The sequence below is a fragment of the Neovison vison genome, chromosome X (genome assembly GCF_020171115.1).
Source record: "Neovison vison isolate M4711 chromosome X, ASM_NN_V1, whole genome shotgun sequence".
Lineage (NCBI taxonomy): Eukaryota > Metazoa > Chordata > Mammalia > Carnivora > Mustelidae > Neogale > Neogale vison.
Window position 1 is genome coordinate 124594860 of NC_058105.1, and position 23960 is coordinate 124618819.

The 23960-nt window shown below is 45.9% G+C and overlaps 1 protein-coding gene across 6 annotated transcripts in view; it reads left to right on the forward strand.

Annotated features, from left to right (window-relative positions):
• The window catches only part of MID1 (midline 1), a 341028-nt gene that overhangs the window by 211061 nt on the left and 106007 nt on the right, over positions 1-23960 (forward strand). The window contains exon 1 of one of the 6 annotated variants that reach the window (XM_044236014.1): positions 15284-15303. The exons of 4 other annotated variants lie outside the window; for them this stretch is intronic. The gene's annotated coding sequence lies outside the window, so the exon portion shown is untranslated. Of the gene's footprint in view, positions 1-15283; positions 15304-16298; positions 16528-23960 lie in introns of those variants that run through there. One more of the 6 variants, XM_044236013.1, reaches the window with a different exon arrangement.

A 23960-nucleotide genomic window follows, 5' to 3' on the forward strand; every position in this document is an offset into this window, starting at 1 on the left:
GAAGAAAAATGGAACCTATATTCATTTGGATCATCAATAAGAGAATTCAAGAAAGAAAAACGTGGAGCTCACCAGTTTTCAGCATAAACTTCAGTCTGGAACTGATTTTAGGGTGCACGGCTAAGTGCCCACTGAGGTCATGGCACCGGGGCTCTGTCCCCGGGGGATTTAGGCTTTAGTCACCTTTACGGAAAAACCAATAGGAATATCCTTACAGGTGTGGCAACTGCCGAACTCTCTTCCTTAAACGCTTTCCTTCTCCTTGACCAGAGTAAAGAATATGGACAGCATCGGTGTCGAATGATTGTCTCTGAGTCACACATACTCCGGTTGTCCAGGCTAAAGTCTGCGTCAGGAAAGTTAACTGTGGCTTTTCTCTTGTGATAATAGAAGAGATAAAGAGATAATTTACAAAGCTCCCTCCTGGAAAGTTGAAAGCATTTTATGCAAACTGTTAACCGAATTCTCCCAGTGACCTTTACACTGTGGGCAGACTCCAGTTTCTGGGATCTGGGATTTTTTCACCAGTTTTATTCCTACTTGCCACTCTATGAGGGAAATAGGAGGACCGCTCTTTTCTAAATGAGGAAAAGGGAGCCTAGTGACCTGTACCGGAGAAGATAAAATACTGGGAAGGCTTCAAGTTCAGCTCCGTCTGATGCCTAATTCTCTCCCTTCGCTTTGCACCTTAGCATATGACTTCGCAATCACTGCTTCTGTTTTCCTCCAGAAGAGTTAGGAAAATTAAGGCGTGGAAGAGTTTTTGGACTTCCCCGTATTTCCTTCTGTGATCCTTCTTTGATCAGCCCATTATAGCTAAATGAAGGCCCTGCGGACCGCGAGACGCCGGCCGACACGACATGCGGAGTTGTCGGCAGGTAGAAGAAAATCCGAGTGAGACGCATCAGCTGCAGAAGCTGTGAAGCACCAAGTGAACCAGGTTCAAGTGAACCGAGAACTTGATCATTAAGTGAAAGGTGATGAAAGTCCTCCTGAGGGACCATCGGTCAGAGCAGAGGTCAAGAGCTAAGTCTTGACTGGAGGGACTGATCATAGATTCTCAAAGGGTCGAGAGGGCGAGTGAGAGGCCCAAGATTGGAAGCTTTATTTGAGCTGATTGTCCCTGGCACAGGGCTTGTGACCTGGGAGACCCATGCTGCAGGCCCATCCCACATTCGTGTGATTGTTAGGATTGTCAAGTAGAGAAGGGAAGACGGCGTCTTTGTGACTGTTGCTGTGTTACTGATCACCGCAAACCACAAGTTACAACCATATCTGTTGATGGTTCTGTAGGTCCCAAGTCTGGGTGGCCCGAGGTCTGCTCTGGTCGGGGTCTCACGGAGCTGAAGTCAAGGTGCTGGGGGGGCTCGGCTCCTGTCTGGAGGCCCTGGGGAAGAATCTGCTGCCGAGCTCACACCTGTTGTTGGCAGATTCCTTTTCCTGCGGTTTGGGGACCGAACTCCCCATTTCCTTGATAGCTGTCAGCCGAGTCCCTTCTGTCTCCCTGGTGGTCCCCCGTATTCCTTCTTATGTGGCCAAATCCACCCCCAGAGTACAACAGTACACGGGGTCTTCTGCACACACGTGACGTCTCTAAATTCCTCTACTGCCATCAGGTGGAAACAGCTTTCTCTTTCAAGGGCCTGTGTGCTCAAGTCAGCCCATCTGGGTCATCCAAGAAGCAGATCTACCACGTCACCGACGTCACCGTGCTATGTCTCAGTGCAGTCAGGTGTGCGAGCATTCATGTCCGTGGGTCCCGGGAATTAGGGCAGACATCTTCGGGCTCCCCTTTTCGAAATTCTGCCTGTCTCAGAAAGTGATAAAGATAGCCAGCTGTTGCCTTGCTCCTTTGTGAGTCACGCTGCCTGGGACGGCAACAGCTTCGTGGACAGGCGGTCCACTCTCCCCCAGGGTTAAAGGGCAAAGGAGAATCGCCCGGCTTTTCCTGACTCCCGCCCCTTGCTTCTTCCTGCAAGGAAATCTGTGACTTCCGGCCTTCTTTTCTCTCTGGGACCCCCTCCTGCATGGTGGTGCCGAGAAACCCCGGAGGGCCGATGACCCATCAGTTTGGAGCAACTTCGGGTCATTGAGAAGAGGCGTCCTGGAGGCCCAGATGGCGCCAGAGGGCAGCACAGAGCAAGAGCCTTGCAGAGATGGTCTCTTCCTCTGTCTTCAGAGCATCTTCTCGCCTAGCATGTGCCTCCTGAGCCAGCCCCCAGTGAGTCTCCAGTGAGAACTTGACAGATACAACAGGTGCCAGCCATAGGCTCATCACCAAAAAAAGAAAAAAAAAATCATCGTGGTAGATCTGCTTCTTGGAACCTTGGTTTCTCCCAACTCGGGAATGGGCTGGGATTCATTCAAGGATGAGACACTGAAATGGAAAAACTCATCCTTTGGGTCGCCGTGACGTAAAGGCCACTGTTTACAAGTCCACTGTTTCCATACTTGATCCTTCAAGGAGCCTTTCCGAGCCCCGTTTCCTAGTTGCCCCCCTCCCCCCCCCACATGAAATGTTACGACAACCACCAAACCGTATATTTAGTCTATTTCTGCTTTGTAGATAACCAACGGTAAGATTTTTTGGCCGCTAAAAACTAATTATTTCACCGTTGGGGGCAATATTACCCTCATTGACGATGCACGCTGTGAGTGGAGAAAGAAATAGCTCACATTTTACTATTAAACATGCAGCTTGCATGATCTATTTGATTTCATGGCTGGCAGGAATACTTCGGTTGTACTAAAAGGTACTTACGATTAATCCTGAGAAATCACAAGAGTCCTTGAACATGAAAAATCACCCAATATATTATATTTAAAATAACAATTTGCAAAACAAAATGTGAAGTATGATCCCATTTTTGTGGCTAAGATGATAGAAAAATGTCTAGAAAGATCAGCCTACTGAATGCTGCTTCTTAGTGGTCAGATTCTTCAGACATTTTGCTTTGAGGGAGTGTTATAAATGAGCACATATGATAGAAAAATGTCTAGAAAGATCAGCCTACTGAATGCTGCTTCTTAGTGGTCAGATTCTTCAGACATTTTGCTTTGAGGGAGTGTTATAAATGAGCACATATTATAATTGCAGCAAGAAAAATACTATTAGAAAAGTTAAGCACTCATCTCTTTCTCTCTCTTCTTTTTGGCCTTCAACATTTAAGATTAATAGGCAGTGTAAACTCCATCATTCATGTGTAGCGAAAGGAGAAACATGTTGCATGGTCCATTCATGATTCCTTTCGATCTCTGGGGGGCTTCAGACCTGAAGGTTTACTGTTGCATTCTTAATTCTCGTCGAGCACATGTACATTATTTTCTGCAAAGAAATACCACCTACTAAAGAGTGTTTCTTCTCTTCTAGCAAGGTTTCGGTGTCCCCAGAGCCCCCTTAGTCCTGTTGACTTTGGATATTTCAGGAGTTACTGTAGGTTTAACTGTGGTGAGTCTTTAAGCCCTCTTTTGAAATTCACAGACTGCCTCTAATCTTGGAAAAATGTCAGGTTACACTTTTGAGAGGTTTGGGAACTTGACGTTTTGTAGCCCGGTTGGGGTGTAGGCTGCTTCCATTCTTAGCACCTTGTTCCAATTTACGTCAGAGGGAATTATATACAGGTCAGGGCCGAGAGCAGCTTATAATTAATGGGGTGGACAAGTGGATTTTTAGTGTTTCATAAAATAAAATGGAAATCACATGTGCCTGGAACTGTTGTGTGTTTTTAAATATTTACATTTATTCTAGTAAACATTATTTATAACTGATGTGTTTCTCCTGTGAACTTGCTGCCTGCGAGGTCATAACCCATTGTTCACTGAGTAAAAAGGAGGGCTGACAAGCTTGTTATATTAAAAAAAAAGAAGAAGAAGAAGAAGAAGAAGAAGAAATAAGAGAGTACTTGGGGAGATACTGGTGAGTGAACTCATGGAAGTAATCCAGTCTTAGAGTTTTCTCCTAATTTTCTCTCGTGTTTAAAGCACCCACTTGCCAATGTGATCCAGATGTCAGTCCTTCTAAGGGAGACAGGGGAGTGGTTGGCTTGGGAGATTCCTGAATGGTTCCTGGTAAAGACGCATGCCCAAGCTTAACTGTTCATTGGTTTGGTTTTTTATTTGTTTGTTTCTTTGTTTTTAAAGATTTTAATTATTAATTTGAGAGGGAGCAAGAGTGAGCGAGGGAGCATGAGCAGAGGGAGGGCCAGAGAGAGAGGGAGAGAGAGAATCTCAAGCAGGCTCCACAACCAGCAAAGAGCCCGACGTTGGGCTCGATCCCACAACCCCGACACCATGACCTGAGCCAAAGTCAGACACTTAACTGACGGAGCCACCCAGGTGCCCCTGTTTGTTTGCTTTTTAATGAAAGTTCAGAAGGAGTCGAGGCACTTGTCAGAATCCACAGTGTCCAAATTTTCTTTACATTCATCAGGAATGTCCACTTCCTTGTGCTGTAACAGTACCATGTTGCTGAGGAAAGCAACCTTCACAAGTCCCAAAAAGCCACCTTCAGAGCTGGGGTCTGCTTTGTGCCGGCTGCGCGGCCCGGGCTGGAAGTTCGAGCTCTGAGCCTCAGCCACTCAGCCGCAGGATGGACAACACGAAACCGTAAAATCTTTAAAAAAAAAAAAAAAAAGGAAACTCCAAGGAAGCTTTTTGTAAGTTGCATTACATGTCCAACATCTGGGTGTTAGGTGTGTTAATGCAAGCTTTAGTCTTGCCTCCAAGGCCCCCAGCTTCCCCCAAGTGAGTGTTGTTTCCATTAAGTCAGCTATTGCTTCGATAGGCATGTTGTGTTTTGTGCGGTGAAGAGTCAGGGTAGCGCGCTGTCGCTCAGGGCGTGAGAGTTAACCGAGTCGTACGGCGGGAGCCCTGTTGGCTCTTTTCTGAGGAAGCTATTTCGGGCTTGAAAGGGAAGGCAGCTTCCAGAACTAGCAGGTAACAATCTGTAGTACTTACCGATCTGCTTCTGCAAATGAGCCAGAACTGTATTTGGGCCGTTCTGGATGGGATGCGGCTACTTGCCCAGACCTTTGGCCAAGGATGTCCCATCCACCCACCTGGAAATTACCGCGGTTGACAGAGGTCAGAGGCAAATCACCCTTGGGTCCCTAACACTGCTTTTGAGTGTCCCGCTTTAGAAAGTCTCTGCGGAACTCTCCAACGTATCAGGTCTGCTGTGTTCCCCAAGGGGCTCCCTAGGAAAAACAAAAGTGTCTATGCTTTGTGTGTCATTATCCTTCTTTGGGGCAAACCTGTTGAAGATACTGAGAAAAGAACAGAAACAGACAGGACCGAGAGAAGGATGAAATGAGCAAGAGGAAAACCCCACTGATTACGGGCAAGGTCTAGACTGAGTTGTAAATTCTAAGACTTAAAACATACACTCAGTACCTGTATCCTCGATATATGCTCGCCACGTTTGTGCCCAAGACATTGATCGGATTAATACCTAAGTGGATATATTTATGCCTTACATTTTTACTGTGTGACAACTGCGTCATTTTCAAAACAGTCACTGTCTAGAAACACTTGACGCTGCAAATTTGGTATTCTTAGTTTACCTATAAGGAGATCTCATCTAGGTCCATAAGTGAACGCCAGCTTATCCCTTCACTTTCATTTAATCCTTTATGGAAATCCTTATGAAAATCCTGCCGTGTGCCCAGTAGCTAACAGGGTTCCTGGCAAATGATAAGATTTCAATAGGCTTGAAATGTTGCCCTAGTGCTGCTTTGAGGATGAGTACATTGTAACGCCCCTTGCCACTCTGCGTTCCCCCCCCCCGCCCCTGCCAAAAGAGGTGTGTTGGAGAGAGAGAGACAGAGACATTCTACTTAGAAAGATTCTACTTACGGAGCAAAAAGCTCGGTCTTATCTTTGCATGTACATGGCGTGGTATTTAGAATGGGAAATGATCTTAGCTGACGTTTTTCCAATCTCCTGCCCAGTGCAAGAATTCATTCTACGGTAGTCTTCACCCAACAATAATACCGGTATTGAGTCAAAGTATTGCCCAACAGTAAGAGCCTTCCAGTCTCACAATAGGCTTCCTGCCCTTTGGTGGCCCAGTATCAAGTTCTGTGACGGCGAACTTGCTGTGGCCCCGTTGTGGAAGGAGGACATTTGGGGCCAGTTCTGAGTTTCCATCATATTCTACTATGAAACCTAAATCCTAGTGCTTTCTTAGTGAGTTTAAATAGATACATCAACGGAACGTACGTGGTCTTTAATTTGCATCAGTAAAATCGATGGGAAGCACTGTGTTAAAGTTACTCACTATGGACTTTTACCTAGCAGGTATACAAGGGATGTTTAAAGTCAGTTTCTTTTAACACACAACCGTACTAAACCTTTAGCTTACCTGAATTTTGCCAAAAGAGTCAGACCTCTCTGTTAACCAGTTTCCTACACGACCCTTAACCAAGAGATTGTGAAATGCAAGGAAGAAGGCAATACCACGGGTTCATTTAAAAATTAGTGGTCATGGATACTTACAGTCAACCCAATCTCTGAACTCTCCTCCTCTTAAGATGAAAAGAAAGAAGATCTTTATAGTGATGATTTCAAGAAACAGTAAAATTTGAAATTACCTAAGAAACTTTACATTCAACCCACTAAATGGTTTGTAGTTAGGCAAGTAAAACGGGGCTCAGGCATTTTAGGAACGTTCTCAACAAGGATTAAAAAAAAAAGGTTTTCTATTTGAGGTTCAGTTAACCAGAAAATTAAATTAACCAGAACTCTCTCATTTTCAGAGAATTGCAATCAATTCACATTTGATTGTACTTTTATTATAGTCTTCGTTCTTACGCAGGAATGAATTCCACTTTCTGCTTTATTTTTTGGAGAGCGCTTAGCCCAAAAACACCTTGGATGAGCAGGACAGAAGTGACTCTCTTTAGATTTAAATTACAACTTTCTCTCAACGAGAATTTAAAGAGAGAGAGAGAGAGACTGAGCTTGGTGGCAGACGTGTTTACGTTTAAAGAAATCTGAGTAGTTCACGGCCTCACTGTGATTGGACTTCCAGCTTCCTCTTTCAAGGACTCTTTTCCCCTTTCAAACCTGCCATTTAGAACTGAGGAGTAGTTTCCTCGAAATAGAACAATGCTTTCTCCACTGCTTCTCAAAGTAGTTCACAGAAGGAAATTCATCGTGGTAAAAATAATTTAATAAGTGAAATTATAATGCGTTGCTAAAGATAACCAGGAAGTGAGGAGCAAAACCCTCAAATACCAGAGAGGCCAGATGGTCTATTTTTTTTTTTAATGCAGTTGCTAAGCAGGAAATTTTGCTTGATTAAGAAGGCACTGGTGTCGATTTTCATTAAGCGGTTTTGAGAGCCATTTTTTAATGGAGACACACACACACACACACACACGCACACACAGTGTTCATTCAACCAGCTGATCACGTGGGCCATTGTAAGCGAACCTCTGCTGATGAGAATGTGAAGTTTGAATGATAAAGAAGTAAATGGGTTCCCAGTCTCAGCCTTGAGAGAACCTGGAATCCGCCCCGCCCGCGTACAAACTCTCCGTCATTACCGTGTCCATCCTATTGTTGTAGGGTCTGGTGTTTTGTTTTGTTTTCTTTTGATAACCCAGAATGGAAGAAAGGCTGTGTACCACAGTGCCTAACTGGGGCTTTGTGAGATACGGGTAGACTCGGCAGAAAAGAGAGGTTTTGGAGTTCAACACTCCAGGGGGCTAATGTGCATAAAGGACCTGAGTTTAATCCTCGGAGCTGCCAGTCTGCATCACGGTGCAGAAGCACCCATGCAAAGAATTGCTTTCTGGATGCTGATAGGCGGGGGCGGGCCGGGCGATCAGAGCGCCCCTATTTGGACCGTGATGTTTTGGCAGTTGGTGGCTCGGGCACAACAAAGCTCCCTTCTGGGAAGTCACCCTGCCGGCCGTCCTGCCCCCTTTGCCCAGCACCCCAGGAGAAGGGCATTTCCCACTCTGAGGGCGACAATGAATGGCGTTGGGGAACGGAATATTTGCATCCATTTACAAGAGCCAGCCGCTTGGAGGAGTTTGTAAGAGAAAGAACAGACTCAGACAACTGGCAGAAGGTTAGGCAGAGCGGCCTGAATCAAGTGTCTTGATTTCCATTAGGACCAGCTAAAGGAGCTCCGTACCGAGGGCTGACCGGCAGTCTTCACCGTAAGGATGAGAGAGCAGACATTAAGAAGTGGGTTTGGTTTTTTTCCAAACATAAAATGCTTTCTCCCATAATTGTGATGCTTTTTCCAATTCACATCCATACGCATTATCAAAATAAATACATCTCCACTTCGAGGCGGCTCAGCCACCTTGACAGCTCACTGTTCTTAAAGCTAGGTTTTTTTTCCCTAAGTGAGTTTTGATGCCCTAGGTTGTATCTCAAGTACTGAGCTTTTCAATTCCCCCTTCACTTATGTTTTTTTCTTATATAATTCGACTCAAGGAGAGAATAAAATGTACAAGATAAAGTGCACGCTCATTGGCTGAAAATAAAACTCTTTTCCTTTACGGCTCAAGTAATCCCAAACACCAAACAAATAAGAAACGGAGCTGCACGACAAAAAACAAATCTTTGCGTCGGGTCCCCGAGATCATACCTTTGGATATTAATTCCAAGGGAATGTCTTGATTTCCGGTTTTATCAATTACCGTGTAATTTCTCTCCAAGTTACAATGGGAAACATTTGGGTAATGCAAGAGAAATCTCTCAGAGGTTAGTCTGCCTTGAGAGTGTTTTTAGGAAGACACCAGAAGCCTCCCAGCCTTTGTGGGATTAGTTTTCGTAGGATTACAGGTATTCTTTTTTCTTTTTACTGTTTTTTTTCTCCAGATTTGTCAAGCCTCCAGTGAAACATTTGCAATCTTGGTTTTCAGACCGATGGTCTTTGGGCAGGGATTAACTCGCTCTCTGAGAACTTCTCGTGTCATAACCCACACTCTGCCTGCCCTTCTGTCCTTTCCTAAACCTGCTTACTGGTTTCACTGTGGGGTGGCTGACACCCGCCACCAAGACTTCCCAGACCCATCCCTCAGCCTCTGCTGAGCCACAGTGGCCACTCATTACTCCCATGATTCCCGCCGATTCCTGCCGGGGTGTCTCTCTCTTCCAGCCCCTTGAAGAGACGGGCTCTAGAAATCACGCCATTTTACCTAGCTGGTGGATTTCTTTCTTTTGAGATCTCTTTTGTTATTGTCATTGTCAATGAGACTTCAGCAGAGCTCCCAGGCTGGGGGCTTTCCTAGTTTCCCTTCTTCTTTGACCCTCCAGGCGTGCAACCCTGTCTGTACCTGTTCACGAAGCCCCACGCTGTTAATCCACCACTTTCCCTTCCTGAAATTTCTTCTAGAGAGGCCAAAGCAAAACCAATGATTCTTGAAATGTCTATTAATTTCCTTCACACCCTTCCTGTGCCCTTAACTGCATGTCCATGGTTGCTTTCAACTTTGGGCTAATATCCTGCCATCAAACACTCAGACATGCGGGGAATTCTAAGTACCATAGTTCCTGTTTTTTTGGTCCACCATGTGATCGTGGCTTTTCTCTCAAACTTGATTGCTAAGATAAATAAAGAGGTCGCTGTTTTCCGATAACTTACCACTTTGTCTTTCTGTGTAAGGAATGGGCAATGTTGGATTTTAATCGTCCTTGAAAAAGAAATCATCCCTTAAGGAAATCTGTCACTGACCATTTAACAATTTGAGGAATAATCGAAACTCTGTGCCCAAATGCTGGAAAGTTTTAAACTGAAATTAAGACATTGTTTGCTTGTTTATTGGCAGAGGAACAAAGCCAAAATAGCAAGAAAGCCTGCGCAGGTATGAGTAGAAATGTCTTTGAGCTGAAGTAGATCTCATCCTCCCGTCCGTCCTCTATCATGGCTTTCCTTTTGTTTCTTTCATTTTATGTCTGGTTCTTGGAAATCATGGTGTTTTCTCACCCACTTCCTGGTGCATATTCTGTTTCCCTCATGGAAAGGTAAGCCCTCCCAGGGCAGACCTTCGTTCTCATAGTCACCCATGCATTCCCAGTGCCCAGAACAGGGCCTGGCACACAGCAAGACCTCAAAAAGACCCGTTGAATGAACAAATATTCGGCGAAATGACATTCTGGCTTTACTCCAAAAATAGTTCTAAAATTGAAAAAGAAAAAATGAAAAAAAAAAAGGTGAGCTAAAGAAAGTCACCTTAACGTTATATATAGGATTTCTAATATCATAGAATTAACAAAACTAGCTTATACTTCCAAACTCTTTTTTTTTAAAGATTTTATTTATTTATTTGACAGAGATCACAAGTAGGCAGAGAGGCAGGCAGAGAGAGGGAGAGGAAGGAAGGAAGCAGACTCCCTGCTGTGCAGAGAGCCTGATATGGGGCTCGATCCCAGCACCCTGGGACCATGACCTGAGCTGAAGGCAGAGGCTTTAACCCACTGAGCCACCAGGCGCCCCTACTTCCAAACTCTTAAAATAAATTTTGGTTAAGGGTGAAGGCTGATCCGGTACTAATGAGGAAGTCACTAAGGGCTCTGTTTACTTGGGCAGAATCTGGGGGTGGGGCATGCCTGCTCCCTGCGGCTTTCCCGGGTCCATCACCTGATACTACAGGATGGTGGGGATGAGGAGTGTGGGGCACTTTCTCGTGGGCTTTTACCTCCGGTCTTCTGTGGATGGCTCAACGGTCGTTCAGTGTCAAGTCAACTGCCTCTGCCCTAACTACTGGGAAGCCCAGTGGTGATGTGATTTCTCGTGCCAGCTCTCCAGGAGGGGACAGGAGCTGTGTCTGTTGGGAAAGAATTCTCCAGGGACCTCTCACATTTCTGTACCTCTTGTGAGCTGAGGTGCTGATGGCTTTTGTTCCAGACCGTCTCTTCAAAGATATGTATTTGTATAGTAAACCGCTTGGAAGATTGAGATAGGCCATCTCCCTCCAGGGTAGAAAGCAGGTTTGTTTGCTGCCCGTTATAATAAAGATAACGGCAGGGGCAAATGTCAGGCAGGTTTGCGTGTGTCCAAAGTAAAAGATCGGGTTTCCTAAGCTTGGGTTTCTCAGCTGTGTTGTAAATCCCGTGAATGAGGTGCACACTTGGGGCACTCTGTGGACTTGGGGGACAAGGAGAATTGACGTGAACACACGAAACACACCAGGCCTGCTGCGCTCTGACCAACAACATCCTTTGTCTCTGACTCAACAGGTCTCTTATCTTCTGCTAAAATCCATGAAACTGGTAGGCTAACTGATTAGCTCACAAGTAGGAAAAATCGGAAACCCTTCACTGTTCTTGATAGTCTCGCTGGTGCCACCCATGCCAGGGTCTCTGATTTCCTGCAAAATCAAAAATTCTGGCCCACAATTCGTCTGGGACGGTAAGGATCAGAGAACCGAGGACTCTATCCGGGTCATGGTCGGAGACCCAGGGATAATGAAGCACGGCATGTTGGTGGTTGGGAAATACAGCAGATTGCCTACATGAAGACAGTTATTTAAGAATAATTGACATTGATAATAGAAATGCTGGTTTATTAGTCATATACTGTTTCATCACGAAGACATTCCGTGCATGTTATTAAAAAATACATGGATTGCTATCCTCCCCGTTTGCAAAAGCGGCTTGAAGAAGTTTCCAACAAAAAATACAGATCATTAATGTACTCAGAGAAGAGGGGGAAGAGGGTGCGGGAGCTACAATTTTGCTAGCGCTCTTAAAACTGCCTCACTTAACCCTCGGAAGACCCTTCGAGATTGCTCTTGTTGTCGCATTTTACAGATAAGGAAACTGTAGAAGATAGGAAGAGAATCTGTGAGTAGGAGATATGTCGAGTAGCTGGCTTCTCTCCTCCTTTGTTAGGAAGTGGCAGAGCCGGGTTTGAACTAGGGTTTATCTGGTTTTAAGGTACGTGTTTCTTTGCACGACACCACCCTGATGGTCTCACCCCAAAACTAGACCAAGGGTAGTTGGGCCAACTGAACTCAGGGCTTAACCCCAGTGTATCATAGCAAAGCCAGATGAGATGCATTGTGTGACAGAGGAAAGCCCACGAATTTCCCCTTCCTCTTTCAATAGAAGGAGAGGATGGGGAAAGAGAAGGAAGCAGGGCAGCCGGAGAACAGAGAAGAGGAAAGGGCGAGCCATTTTGGAGGCAGCACAAGACAGGATGTTTTCTTCGAAAGCTTTAGTTTAAAAGCTTAGGCTGCAGTAATGATCATTCTGCCTCATGATGTGGGGAGTCCAATAAACCGTATGAACTCTGACGGTCTCACCAAATGAGTTGCCCTATTAGCAACTCAGCAGAATCTGCGTTAGAAGAAAACAAGTAGGTGCTAAGAGGGGCCTTGACCAAACTGATCTGTTAACGTTCCTGTGAGTTACTTGGTGGAGATGATGGTTTCTCAACAAAGAACCCGTTTCATAGCTTCCCTGGGGGTTCCTGAAATCTCTCTCTAAAGGTTTTATCTCAAGTGTAAGAGTAGGCTCTGCGGGGCTCCTGGGTGGCTCAGTGGGTTAAGCCGCTGCCTTCGGCTCAGGTCATGATCTCAGGGTCCTGGGATCGAGTCCCGCATCGGGCTCTCTGCTCAGCAGGGAGCCTGCTTCCTCCTCCTCTCTCTCTGCCTGCCTCTCTGCCTATTTGTGATCTGTGTCTGTCAAATAAATAATGAAATCTTAAAAAAAAAAAGAGTAGGCTCTGCATGGGGAGAGATGTTTTTTTCTTTTTGTAAAAAAAAATTCTGTTTCCTTCTAAACGTCCACTAAGTTAGCTGAGTTACTTAACAAAAAACAGTATCTTATTTCAGATGGGTCAAAACCAGATCCAGAAATGTCAAAAAGTGGATCATGGGTTGAAAAGTGAGTGATTTAATGTGATTTGAGAGTGGTTTTAATTTTATGATACTTGGCGCATGTGTGTGTATGTGTTTTAATGATGACCTATTTTTACTGCCCCGGACTTTAAGATTCCTTCTCATTCATCCATTAGCATTTGAATCTTCTCAAAATAATTTTTGCTCAAATTTCTCCCAAGAAGCCTCCTGCCTTTGTTCTGCAAGGACACACTGTTCCGAAGCTGTCCTCAATATCCTGTTGTCGGGTGTCAGCCCTGTTGTCCTTTTCATTGCCATGTTCCCGTGTTCCCTTTCTCTCATGTGGTGCTTTACAATAACAATTCAGAACAAAAGAGTCACTCCTCTTTCTGTCGCCTTCAAAAAAAGAAAAAAAAAAAAAAAGACTCCGTCGTCGTCCCCCTCCCCCCCCCCCCCACCGACTGCAGGGCTTCAGTGATCACGGAAACGTTTAGAGCAAGTTCTTCATAATAGTTAACTGGGAGTTGTGAATAAAGCTTACTTTTCTGTATTTTTTTAAGATTGTAATGTAGCTTCAGGGCATTGTGAACTTGAGGTTTTGTGTGTGGCCAGCTTTGAAGCTGAGAGAGAAAGCAATTTCCTTTGAGGAAAGGGGCCATCGTATTTGAGAGAATTTCCCAATCGGTCCATACAATAGGAATCGGCTACTATGTGATTGTCATTACTTGGTGAGTCATGGGACCGGAGTAGCTGTGCATGCCCTGGAGCCGTTGAACGTCAGCCCTTCAGTGCTCAGAGAACAATGGCGGAATGCCACACTGGCCACCATCAGCAGCTTTTATCGATGCTTTTTTCTCCTGCTGGATAAGTGGGAAGGAGAAAGTACATGCTTTTTTCTCCTGCTGGATAAGTGTGTACCTTCTCGGCCTCCTAGAGGGGTACGGTATGAATGAAGTAAGAAAAAGTTTTCCCAGTTGGCAGGCGTTTTTCCAGGTGGAATCTTGCAACAATCCAGCCGAACCGGTCTGCCCTTCCTAGACTAGACCTCTTATATCATTTTGCTATTTTCCAGGTAACCCTTTTCAGATATGAGTAGGCATTTGGGGGGAGTGTTAATATCTCAGTTATGTACAGGTTTCCATTTTTGTGCAGAGGAAGGAACGTTTCTCTTATGCAGGAGGGATGCTGCAATGGAGGGATTTGTGAAAGTGAATTCCGTCAGGTGTCCCGAGTCATTTTGCAAAGGTGCTTTTGTATACGGATACGTGTGTGTGTGGAGGTGTGTGCACATATACGTGTGCATATTTATATAGGACTACGGAAGTCAGTTCCACTGTGGCCATACATAGGATTTTATATAGACATAGAGTAGTTCTTTAAAAACACTGTTTTAGATATTGTATTTATTCATTTGAGAGAGAGAGCACAAGCTGAGGAAGAGGCAGGCGGAGAGGGAGAAGCAGACTCTCTGCTGAGCAGGGAGCCCGATGCGGGACTCGATCCCAGGACCCTGGGATCATGGCCTGAGCCGAAGGCAGATGCTTAACTATCTGAGCCCCCCCAAGGCGTCCCGACATAGAGTGGTTCCATGAATGGGTACAGAATCAGAGGTGGTTTGCATTTGCACCAGCATCACAGTGGCGGTCCGCTCTCCAGGAAAGGCGATTTCGACTTCTGTTAGGAGACTGGGTGTCACAAGTACCTGCTCTCTTCCTCCTGTTTCGCATCCGCAATCACTGCCTTCAGCACCAAATTCTTGCCTGACAGTACAGCATAGACGGGGGAAACATCAGTCATTTGCAATTGAATATAAAATAGGTTCCATTTGCCTTTAATGCTGGATTTTTTTTCTTTACATCAATGGTAAAAGACATGAAATGTATTAGACCCTCTGATGGTGGGAAATCTCCTGTACAGGTTGTCAGATTAGGCTCTAGGGAAGATTTATAAAGGTGGTTGTTGTTTATCCTTCTCTTTTTTGTTTCCGAGGGGTGAAGTACGTGTTTGTTTACTGGTGTTTCAAATCTAGACATTCATGCTAATTCCCCCCCACAGCTCCAGAACACGGACAAGTTAGCCAAGACCCACAGAAATTTTGACAATTTTAATGTTGTTTTAACAAAGCAGTGCTTTCACATATCATGATGAAGAAGTTTTTTCAAATTGTATTTGATGTATGCGTGTCTTTTCTGTGTTCAGTGAGGACTTCTTTGGGAAACCATCTGTATGTGAAATTGAGTAATCCCTTTGTTTATTGTTAGCAGACAAATGAACTTATGATTAAGGCAAGAGAGTATATGTTTGCATTTTTATGTCCAAACATGTGAAGCATGCTTTGGTCTACCGCAAGGTGTTGCAATGGCGTGACAGTGGGAGTCACGACGTTCCCGCCAGGCAACGAGGAGGAGGCGGTCTTTGCCTCCTGCTCCCGCTTTAGCAAGAAGCTCCTACACACCTTTGGTCGGGGCCGGATGTCTGGGTTTGCACGTGAATTGTGCAGGTTTGCAATCAGCCTGTTTTTTTGTTTTGGTTTGATTTGGTTTTTTTACACTTTCCTGACAATTTCCTTTAGTTGCACTTTCTTGTCTTGCATGGTGATAAGCAACATCCTTGAGAGAACTACAGGGTAGGATTTTTTTTTTCCTTTTGGGAAGACTACTTCCTCTTCCTTTAGACAGTCAGTGTTTAAAAGATTACTTTCCATTCTCAATTCACTCTTTCTCTGCCATTCCGGAAACTGAAATCTGGGACACCCATCACAGATTTGCTCTTAGGTGTATGTGCGGGCATCATACACATACATAGACATATGTCTATATGATATGTTATATGCATGCGTAATATACACATGTATGTGTGTGTGTATATGTATCGCTTCTGTGTGTAGAGCCATATGTTTGTATTTCATACACATCTATTTTCTTTTATTTATCAGGATGATAGATTGCAATTTAGATCTCTATTTTGGGAAGAAACAAACAACCACTTTATTGTGTCTGTATGCGAGATCGTTCTTCTTGATGTAATGTTTTAAAAAAAAACTCCTTCCAGGTATTGTATTTTAATTCAGAAGATCGACACAAAATAATCAGTATATTATTAAAAAAAAAAAAAAACCAACAGCCTGGCCTCTGGAGCATAATGTGATCGTGTGCTTTGGAGGCCGCCAAAAGGACTGAAATGCAAGGGAGGTGGGCACCCGTCGCTGACCCCGGGAACCGGACAGGACTCTCCCGTTGGCAGTATGGAAGCCTGGCACCCAGCACTCAGCTGCGGGGCACTGACCCACTGCTGGTGTCCGTGAGCAAGGAGGGTGTAGATCTCAGTGCCAAGTCATCTTTTTTATTTTTTTGGGACTAGGCAGTGGGTATTAATCTGCCCCGAGCTGCCTTTTCATTTGGCTTGAGTCGAACGTTGAGTGGGCGAGGGCCCCGGGCAGCCCTCCCGGGCTCTCTGGAAAAGGCAGTTGGAAAGCAAGAGGGAGTTTTGATTCTTCAACTCGGCGAGCCTGGCGGGGTGGATGAGGTGGAGCTGGCCTTCCTGGAATTGTCGCGTCGATTTTCCTGTTGGGTTTCACTGTGGACGCTCTCACAGACACACAGGACCGCTCCGGCACTGCCTGCCACCCGCCGTCTGGTCTCCGTGGCCTGGCTGTCATTTCGTGGGTCCCCATCCTCTGCTTACGGCGATGTTTCTTCAACAAGAACTAGGGTGCAGTCCTTTGGTGGGTATTCGAGACGATCTCTGTAAGAATCTGGAGAGATGCTAAGGGAACTAGTAAGGACAAGTGTGCTGTTTCCTGTTCTTAACCTATTTACTAGTCTTTTAGTGGGACCGATTGCATTGGTGAGACTGTCGAGTGGGTGTCTGTGCTGTGAAGGCAGAGTGGACTCGGGCCAGTTGGTCCTGGAGAAATCAGGATTGCTTTTTTGCATTGTCACTGGTGCCTTTTTTTTTTTTTCTCGTCTGCATGTATAAATGAACTCCAGAAGGTGTATTTAAGCATTCTGTTAAGTAAATTTGGAAGACTGGGTTTCAATTAAAATAACCAGACAGTGTGACCTAGCTCCCATTTCTCCTTAATTTTTATCATTAAAGCCTTCATATCCCCAAAGACATCTGCTGTGCTTCCAAGTGATTCTTTTCAGGAATGTTCATTCCTTATTAATCAGGTTGCGTGGTCAAGAGAGTATGTGATTATTTTAAAGACTATCCTAGAGATCCAATTACTAAAAAACCGAGCACGTTATGGACAGATGTGGAAGTATAGAGGAGGTTTTGCAAACGGCTTAATTCAATTTGTATGAATTCCACCAGGTGGGGGTTGGTGAAATTAAAAATCTTCCCTGCTTCTCATTTTTGGTATTAAGTGAAACCTTTTAACTTCCAGCACTCCTCAAAATAAAGAGGAAGTGGCAAGTTATTAAAAACATGCATTGTATTAATTAGTTACTTTAAAACTTGAGGCTAGTGCCTCCGTGCTTATCTGCTTGTCACGTTTTGTTGTTGTGGTGGTGGTTGTGGTGATTTTTTCCCCAGTCAGTCCCTCTGGTCCCTTAAAATTCAGTTGGCAGAAATTCTTAGTCATCCGTTACTGATTAAGGGAACGAATCTGAGTGCTCTGACAGTCGGAGGTTAGCCACGGCACTGTTTCAGAAGCGTTGCCTGTAGAAAGTTACAGATCCCTTTTGCACTTGTTCCTGCTAGTGTGTTATTTGTATTGTTGCTTTGAGAGCCACTTCGCATTTTGACTCCGCTCTGCCATACTTCGGTGTAGGAGGTAGCCTCTGTTGTGGCAGTCAATTTCCACTCTCTCAGAGTGCCACTAAATTCAGTGGGCTCTCCCTCTCCCCTCTGTGTCCCAGCTGTGGCCCTGTTTTACTGTGTATTGACTGACTCACCTGTGTCTCAGATCAGCCAGGGTGCTGATCGGTAAAATAGCATTTGGGGAAGGTGTTTCTTCTGTGGTTTTTATAACTCAAAGCTAAATACTAACCCATGACCAAATATGCAGACATTGAGTGCTTGCACTGTGTTATTTAAAATACTCTCTTTGTGGTGACTCTGTCTTGAGTAGAGCACCCAGTTTCTATTGTTTCTGCTTCACAAGCTGAGGTTAATTTCCAGAGTTTCACAGTTCCAAAGTTTTGAGTCCTCTGAAAGTCCATATTTCTTCTGATCTAAGATAAAAACATCATTCCACGGTCCTTTAAAAAAAAAATTCCACCTGTGGTTCTGTAATAGGGATCATCTCAGAGCTAAAATCCAAATGGCAATAAGCCAGCTAAGTCTTCATTACCCATGTGAAGAGAGGGAATAGGAAATTGACTTGGTTGTGGCTCTGAAATGTAGGACTCTTTAAAGAAAATTTATTCATAGAATTTGGGATGCTGCTTGTTAGTCACAACACTTGCCAGGGCTTTCTGTCTGTGGCTCCCCCCACCAATACCATTTTTAGGTGATCTGGTGTAATACTTGTACGGTTTTTGGTGGTGTGTTTGTTGTCTCGGTACTGTTTTGGTAAATTTAACATCAAGCTTAGTTTCCATACCCCAGAGGATATGTTTAAAAAAAAAGGGGGAGGAAATGCCCCGGGGATCATCCGGGCAGTGGCGGCAAGCCACCTGGTAAGAACAGCTGACCACCAGCCACCCGGTGTCGGTATCCGAGTTTATTCCTTGGTCTAGTGGTTCCTGAATTTCCCTCATAGCAATGGCTTGCAGAGCCATCCAGAGTGAGGGACGGAAAGTAAAATTATTGGTGGCTGGAATGCGTGTTCTTTTTCATGCACTCCGAATCAGAAAAGTGATCATTGTTCATGGAGTCTGCAGATGTGACATACAGTAGCTGCAGGGAAGCACCGAGAGATGGGCTTGCCTTATGATTAAAATGTCAAAACTCCACTGAGAGAAATTTGGAATTAAGAAACTCCTGGATGACATGCTGACAGTCAGGGATCTCCTTATTCTAGTGGCTGATGGAACTAATAGACTGCACTAGGTCTGGAGACTCCTGATTCTTGATCGCTTGCATGTGTGGGTGAAACTTACATACTCTTGGGATTTTGACCTGGACCCGCTCGCTGACTTTGGCCACGAGTTAAACCTTGCAATGTGTGTCATCTTCCTAGGGCTTCAAGGTACAGGTTATCTTCTTGGTGTCATAGCAGAAGTGAGGGGAGATTACACGGAATAAAGTTGTGAAATTGTAACATGAGCTAGCAAGTAGGATGATGGCAAGGTTTGTGACAGCACAGGCAGGGGATTGAATGGGTTTTTTGCATGGATTTGCCTGGATGATGATTTTGCCTCTGACTTCAGAGGAGGGGGCAGAAAAGATGAATCCAGCAGCCACAAGCCCTCTTCACATCCACCTCGCTGGCTGAGAACGCTAATCCATAAGGACATCCAGCCTCAGTTCGCCATCTCCCTTCTTAGGCCCAAACCTTGTATCTCCACTAAGTCCTGGTGTCTGCCTCTTCTACCGGGCACTGTCTCCTTTAGTCCATTTCCCCCAAGATCCCACACTTTGGACAAAAGCAAGCCCTTCCTTCTCCCTCCAGGTAAGTCCTCCTGCTGGGATGAGAGCTACCTGGAGGTGATGATACCTAGAGCCCAGAGGGGGCAAGAGGCCATCTGCCCAGGCAGCTGGTTCACCTTAGCCATCACCTGGGTGCCAAGGTCCCATCATGTCTGCAGTCCTCACTGCCGGCTATCCATCTCTGTCTTGATTAATTTTTCCTAACCCCAAAAGGCACAAGCCTCTGGCCTCCAGATTTATCATGGGGGATTTCAAGGAGTAGGTGGTCATTTGCCTCTGGCCACCTGTTTACGATCGGCCTCAAATTTAGACGATGAGTGTTATGTCCGTATGAGGTTCGTGTTCGTGTTTGTGTCTGCGCTGGCGTGTGCCTGCCTATATTGGTCCCGGAGCCGATCCAGCTCTACTGAAGAGAAGGGGATGAATCCCAGAACTTTAAGCCGGAGTCCCCTTTCTGATCACTCTGTTGTGTACCAGGAAATAGTATTTTTAAATGAATATTTTGGTTGTTTTGTAAATATGGTAGTTACACTCCTTTGTGGTTTTCAGCTCAAAGCTTTACTTTAATTGTAAACATTTAAGACATGTCACACTATTTATAACCATCTTCTAAAACAAGTCTTGGTTTAGTATGAAATCTCCAAATACAACCATGGCCAGGGTTCAGGCCTCGAGGAGGTTCTGCCGTCATCTTAAAAAAACCAGAAAACAAAAACAAGAAAAGAAGCATGTAATACAGGAGCCAACAAAAACAAAACAAAACAAAAACAAAAACCCAAAAAACCTCACAAAGGAAAAAAAAAGATCTGTGTTTGGGAGAAACGCAAAGGCAGCTGCTAGGAGCAGCAAATGGTCCTGGCCCCTGGGTCCCTGGGATGGGAGGTGAGTGCGTGAAAATGAGGTTGAAGAAGCAGTTCGGGAGATGCTTGCACCAGGAGCTAGGGCATCCGTCAGGACTCATACTCCGGCCAGCAGGGAGCTAGCTAGCCGCTCACCATGTGGGCCTTTAACAGAAGTGAAGGATAGAAACCCTGGTACCAGAAGCGTGTGGCAGAGATGAAACTGGAGGGACAAAAAGATTGGAGGTAAGAAATCAGATGAGGAGGTAGTTGCTTGTTTTTTGTTTGTGTGTGTGGCGGGGGTTGGTAATAGTCTAGGAATGCGGGAAAGAAGACCCGGGTCAAGCTAGAGGCAGAGAGAAGGAAACCGATCGAAGAACGAAGGATTGACCCTCATATGTCTTGGCTGATAATTTGGATTTGGGGGAAGGAGCGTGCGTGGCCTCCTGTGGACACAGGGACAAATGGCCACTGATAAAACGGCTTAAACCACACTGGAGGGCAAAGCGCCTGCAGGGCTGCGCTCCTTCGGGAGGCTCTGGGGAAGACTGCCTTTTGCAGCTTCTAGAAATGGCTCTTATTCCCTGACTCCATGGCGCTTCCCTCTTCAAAGCCAGCGATGGTCATCGAGGCTTTTCTCCATCTCAGCACCTGGCCCAGCTCCCGGGAGGGCCCTCGTGATTCCCCCGAGGCCATGTGATGGTGCACTCGTCTCCCCCATTTTCACGGGGCAAGTCTCTGACTTGTAGTGAGCAGGAGAACAGAAGCACCGTGAGGAGACTGCCTCGGCTTGTAGGGCAGACAGGTTTGGGAGGGAAGCTGATGAAACCCATGAGACGCACCCTTGGAACTTCTAGTAAAGGAAGCAGAGAACTATCGGTGCTGAGCCGGGATTCTGGAAAGAGATGGCCCTGGGAGGGACAAGCCTAGGAGTCATTCTCAGAGATGCTGTACGAGAAATGAACAACCTGGATGGCTTATTTTTTTAATTGAGGCATAATTGACAGATAACATTACATTGGTTTCAGGTGTGCAACCTGACTCCCTATTTGTATACAACGTATTATTAACTGCAGCCATCGAGCTGTATATTAACATCCCCAGGATTTCTTTCTTTTACAACCGGACGTCTGTACCTTTTGACCCTCTTGGATGGCCTGTGGATGGAGGGCCAGACCCTTAGAAAACACCCAGGCTCTGCTTTGCTGGAAGGAGAAGTCAGCAGGGCTTAGGGAGAGGAAAACCAGAAGAGCACAGTTTTAGCGACATCCAGAATGAGAGAGGGTGGGACAGGAGGAAGGCAGAGGTATGAAAACATCGACATTATCAGGTTTTCCGCAGAAGCCTTTGTAAGAACGTTTCTGGAAAAGATGTCTTGCAACCAGTGCCTCCCAGGAGGCGGGGCTCAAGTACAGCCCGCGGCTAAGGACTGTCCCGCTTACGGATTGTTGGGACTGAGTGCTAGAAGGAACTGGAGGGAATCCTTGTGGACACTGTCCCAGGGCCACGCAGCTGATAAATAGCCGAGCTGCGTGTCATCCTCTGACTGGCTCTCGCCCTTCACTCTATTCCATGCCCTGTCTTCGACTACAGACCATGGGCCAGCAGTGGTCTGAGCTGTAAATTGTCCCCATTCCCAGTTTGTTGCAAGGGGTTTCCGTGATCACCCTCGTCCTCTTCTCCATGAGGACCAATCAGCCCATTCAGAAAAATGGTGAGCGATAGAATTTCCTGATAATGATATGCGCGTGTGATTTCCTTCCATTGTAGTGAAGAATCTGTCTATTTTTTGAGGCCTAGACATTAAGTTATGGGAGTTAAGAAAAGGAAAATAACATTTTCCACAACCCCCCCGCCCCCACTACATGTACTTGTTTGGTGAATCCCTGTTCATCTTCAAAAATCCTTCTCATGCATTGCCTTCTTCGGGAAACTTTCCATGTTCTTCTCCCCCAGTCTTTGGCACGTGACTTTTTGTTACGTTACACAGTAACTTGTTCATGTTTTCTCTGCACGTAAGATCTCCAAGGCAGGGGCTGAGTCTTACCATTGCTTGTCCCAGCGCCAAGAACCTAGAGGGGCTTCAATATTTGGTGAAAGAATGAATGGTATTTTCATTTCTCAAAAAGCTAAAAAACAAACCATGCTGATCTTCTCGGGTTGGGGAATGGCGTGCGTGCTTGCTGGCAACATATTGTCGACTAATGTCGCTAAAAATTACTTGTACCACAGCAAGATCTGCATCAAAGGAGAAAAAAAAATCAGATCTACTATAGGTATCGAACCCAGAGCCCCTTCCCTTTCGGCAGCATATGAGCACAAGATTCTGAAAATTGGTTGAACGTCATGGCGCATCCACATTTAGTCATCATTTAATACAATTAAACCAACATTTACAGCATCGACGCTAGCACAAAGCTCCGTGCCAAGCACTATGGTGGTAAAAGCAGACGATCCTGTTCTGAGCAGCTGCTATTAAATCATTCTTACGTGAAGTGCCCCGAGTACTCGACTCAGCGTTATTTCTGTCGATGTCAGGGTGGAATCCCATTGCCTATCACTTCGTGTTAGCGTTCGAAACTTGCACCCGCTTGGTGACGTCTCCCCCACCACCATTCCCGTGTTGCCCACACAGCATTTTTGCCCTATCTGTTTGGGAGGGAGTCTCCCCTCTCTGTCGTCTGGCTGTATGTGTCTCTATCTTCTACCCCGTGGGTCAGCAAAATAAGATCCTCGCCCCAAATGGAGCTTGCTGCCTGTTCTTAGAAATCCGATTGTATCGGCCAGCCGCACTCTCCCCTCTGTGTGTCGTGTGTGCCGGCTTTGGCGTACCACAGTGCTGATTGGAGCGGCCACACCAGGGAACCTTCTGGCCCGCGGTGCCAGAAGTAGTTACTCTCTGGCCCTCTCTACAAAAAGTTGGCTGACCTCTGCTCCAACATGTTGAGACATCCTTTGAGACAGCAGGGGTGTTGTATACTTTAAGGTTTTTAACCCCGACGGCTGTGCTTTTCCCCCAGTCATTCAACCCATGTTGGAGTCCCACTGTGTGCAGCCGCTGTTCCGGGCGCTGGCAGGACATCCCTCAAAGAGCCAAGCCAAGTCTCTGCTCTCATGGAGCTTACCTTCTACTGGTGGGGCGGCGGGGAGTGATGATGGCTCCGTGGCCAAACTACTAGAATATGTTGGATGACAAAAGTTACGGAGGAAGGCAGAGAGAGGTGGGGTGGCGGGGCGGGGGGGGATTGCCGCGATGTTGGGGGGTAGGTGGCCATCTTGGTAACAGGGGAATCGGTTTTATGTGGGTTTACAACGAGGTAACACTGCTGCAGAGAGTCACGTGGATTCCAAAAACCTTGGGAGGGGGAGATGGGACGTGCTTGGCATGTTCCAGGCATCACAAGGAGGCCATGTGCCCCGAGCAGAGCAAGGGCTAGCGTGGGTGGAAATGAGGTCACTGTCTGAGTCTGTTTTGAGTTGCTCCCTGAGTGAGATGGGAAGCCCCTGGAGGGGAGAGCAGAGAAGAGTCAGGCTCGGTCATGTTTTAACAGGATCTTCGGCTTCAGAGGAAAAGATTGTGGGTGGGGGCCAGAGGAGCAGAAGGCAGGAAGCCATTCGGAAAGGTGTTGTGATAACCCAGGTGAGGCGTGATGTTGGCTGGCCCACGATCATAGAGCCGGGATGGCGAGAGTGCCAGATTCCGGCTTCTTGGGCCAGCTCTCTTAATGTCTCTTGACTCAGAGGTCAGCGTTTCCAGTGGGGTCAGCAGGGGAATCGC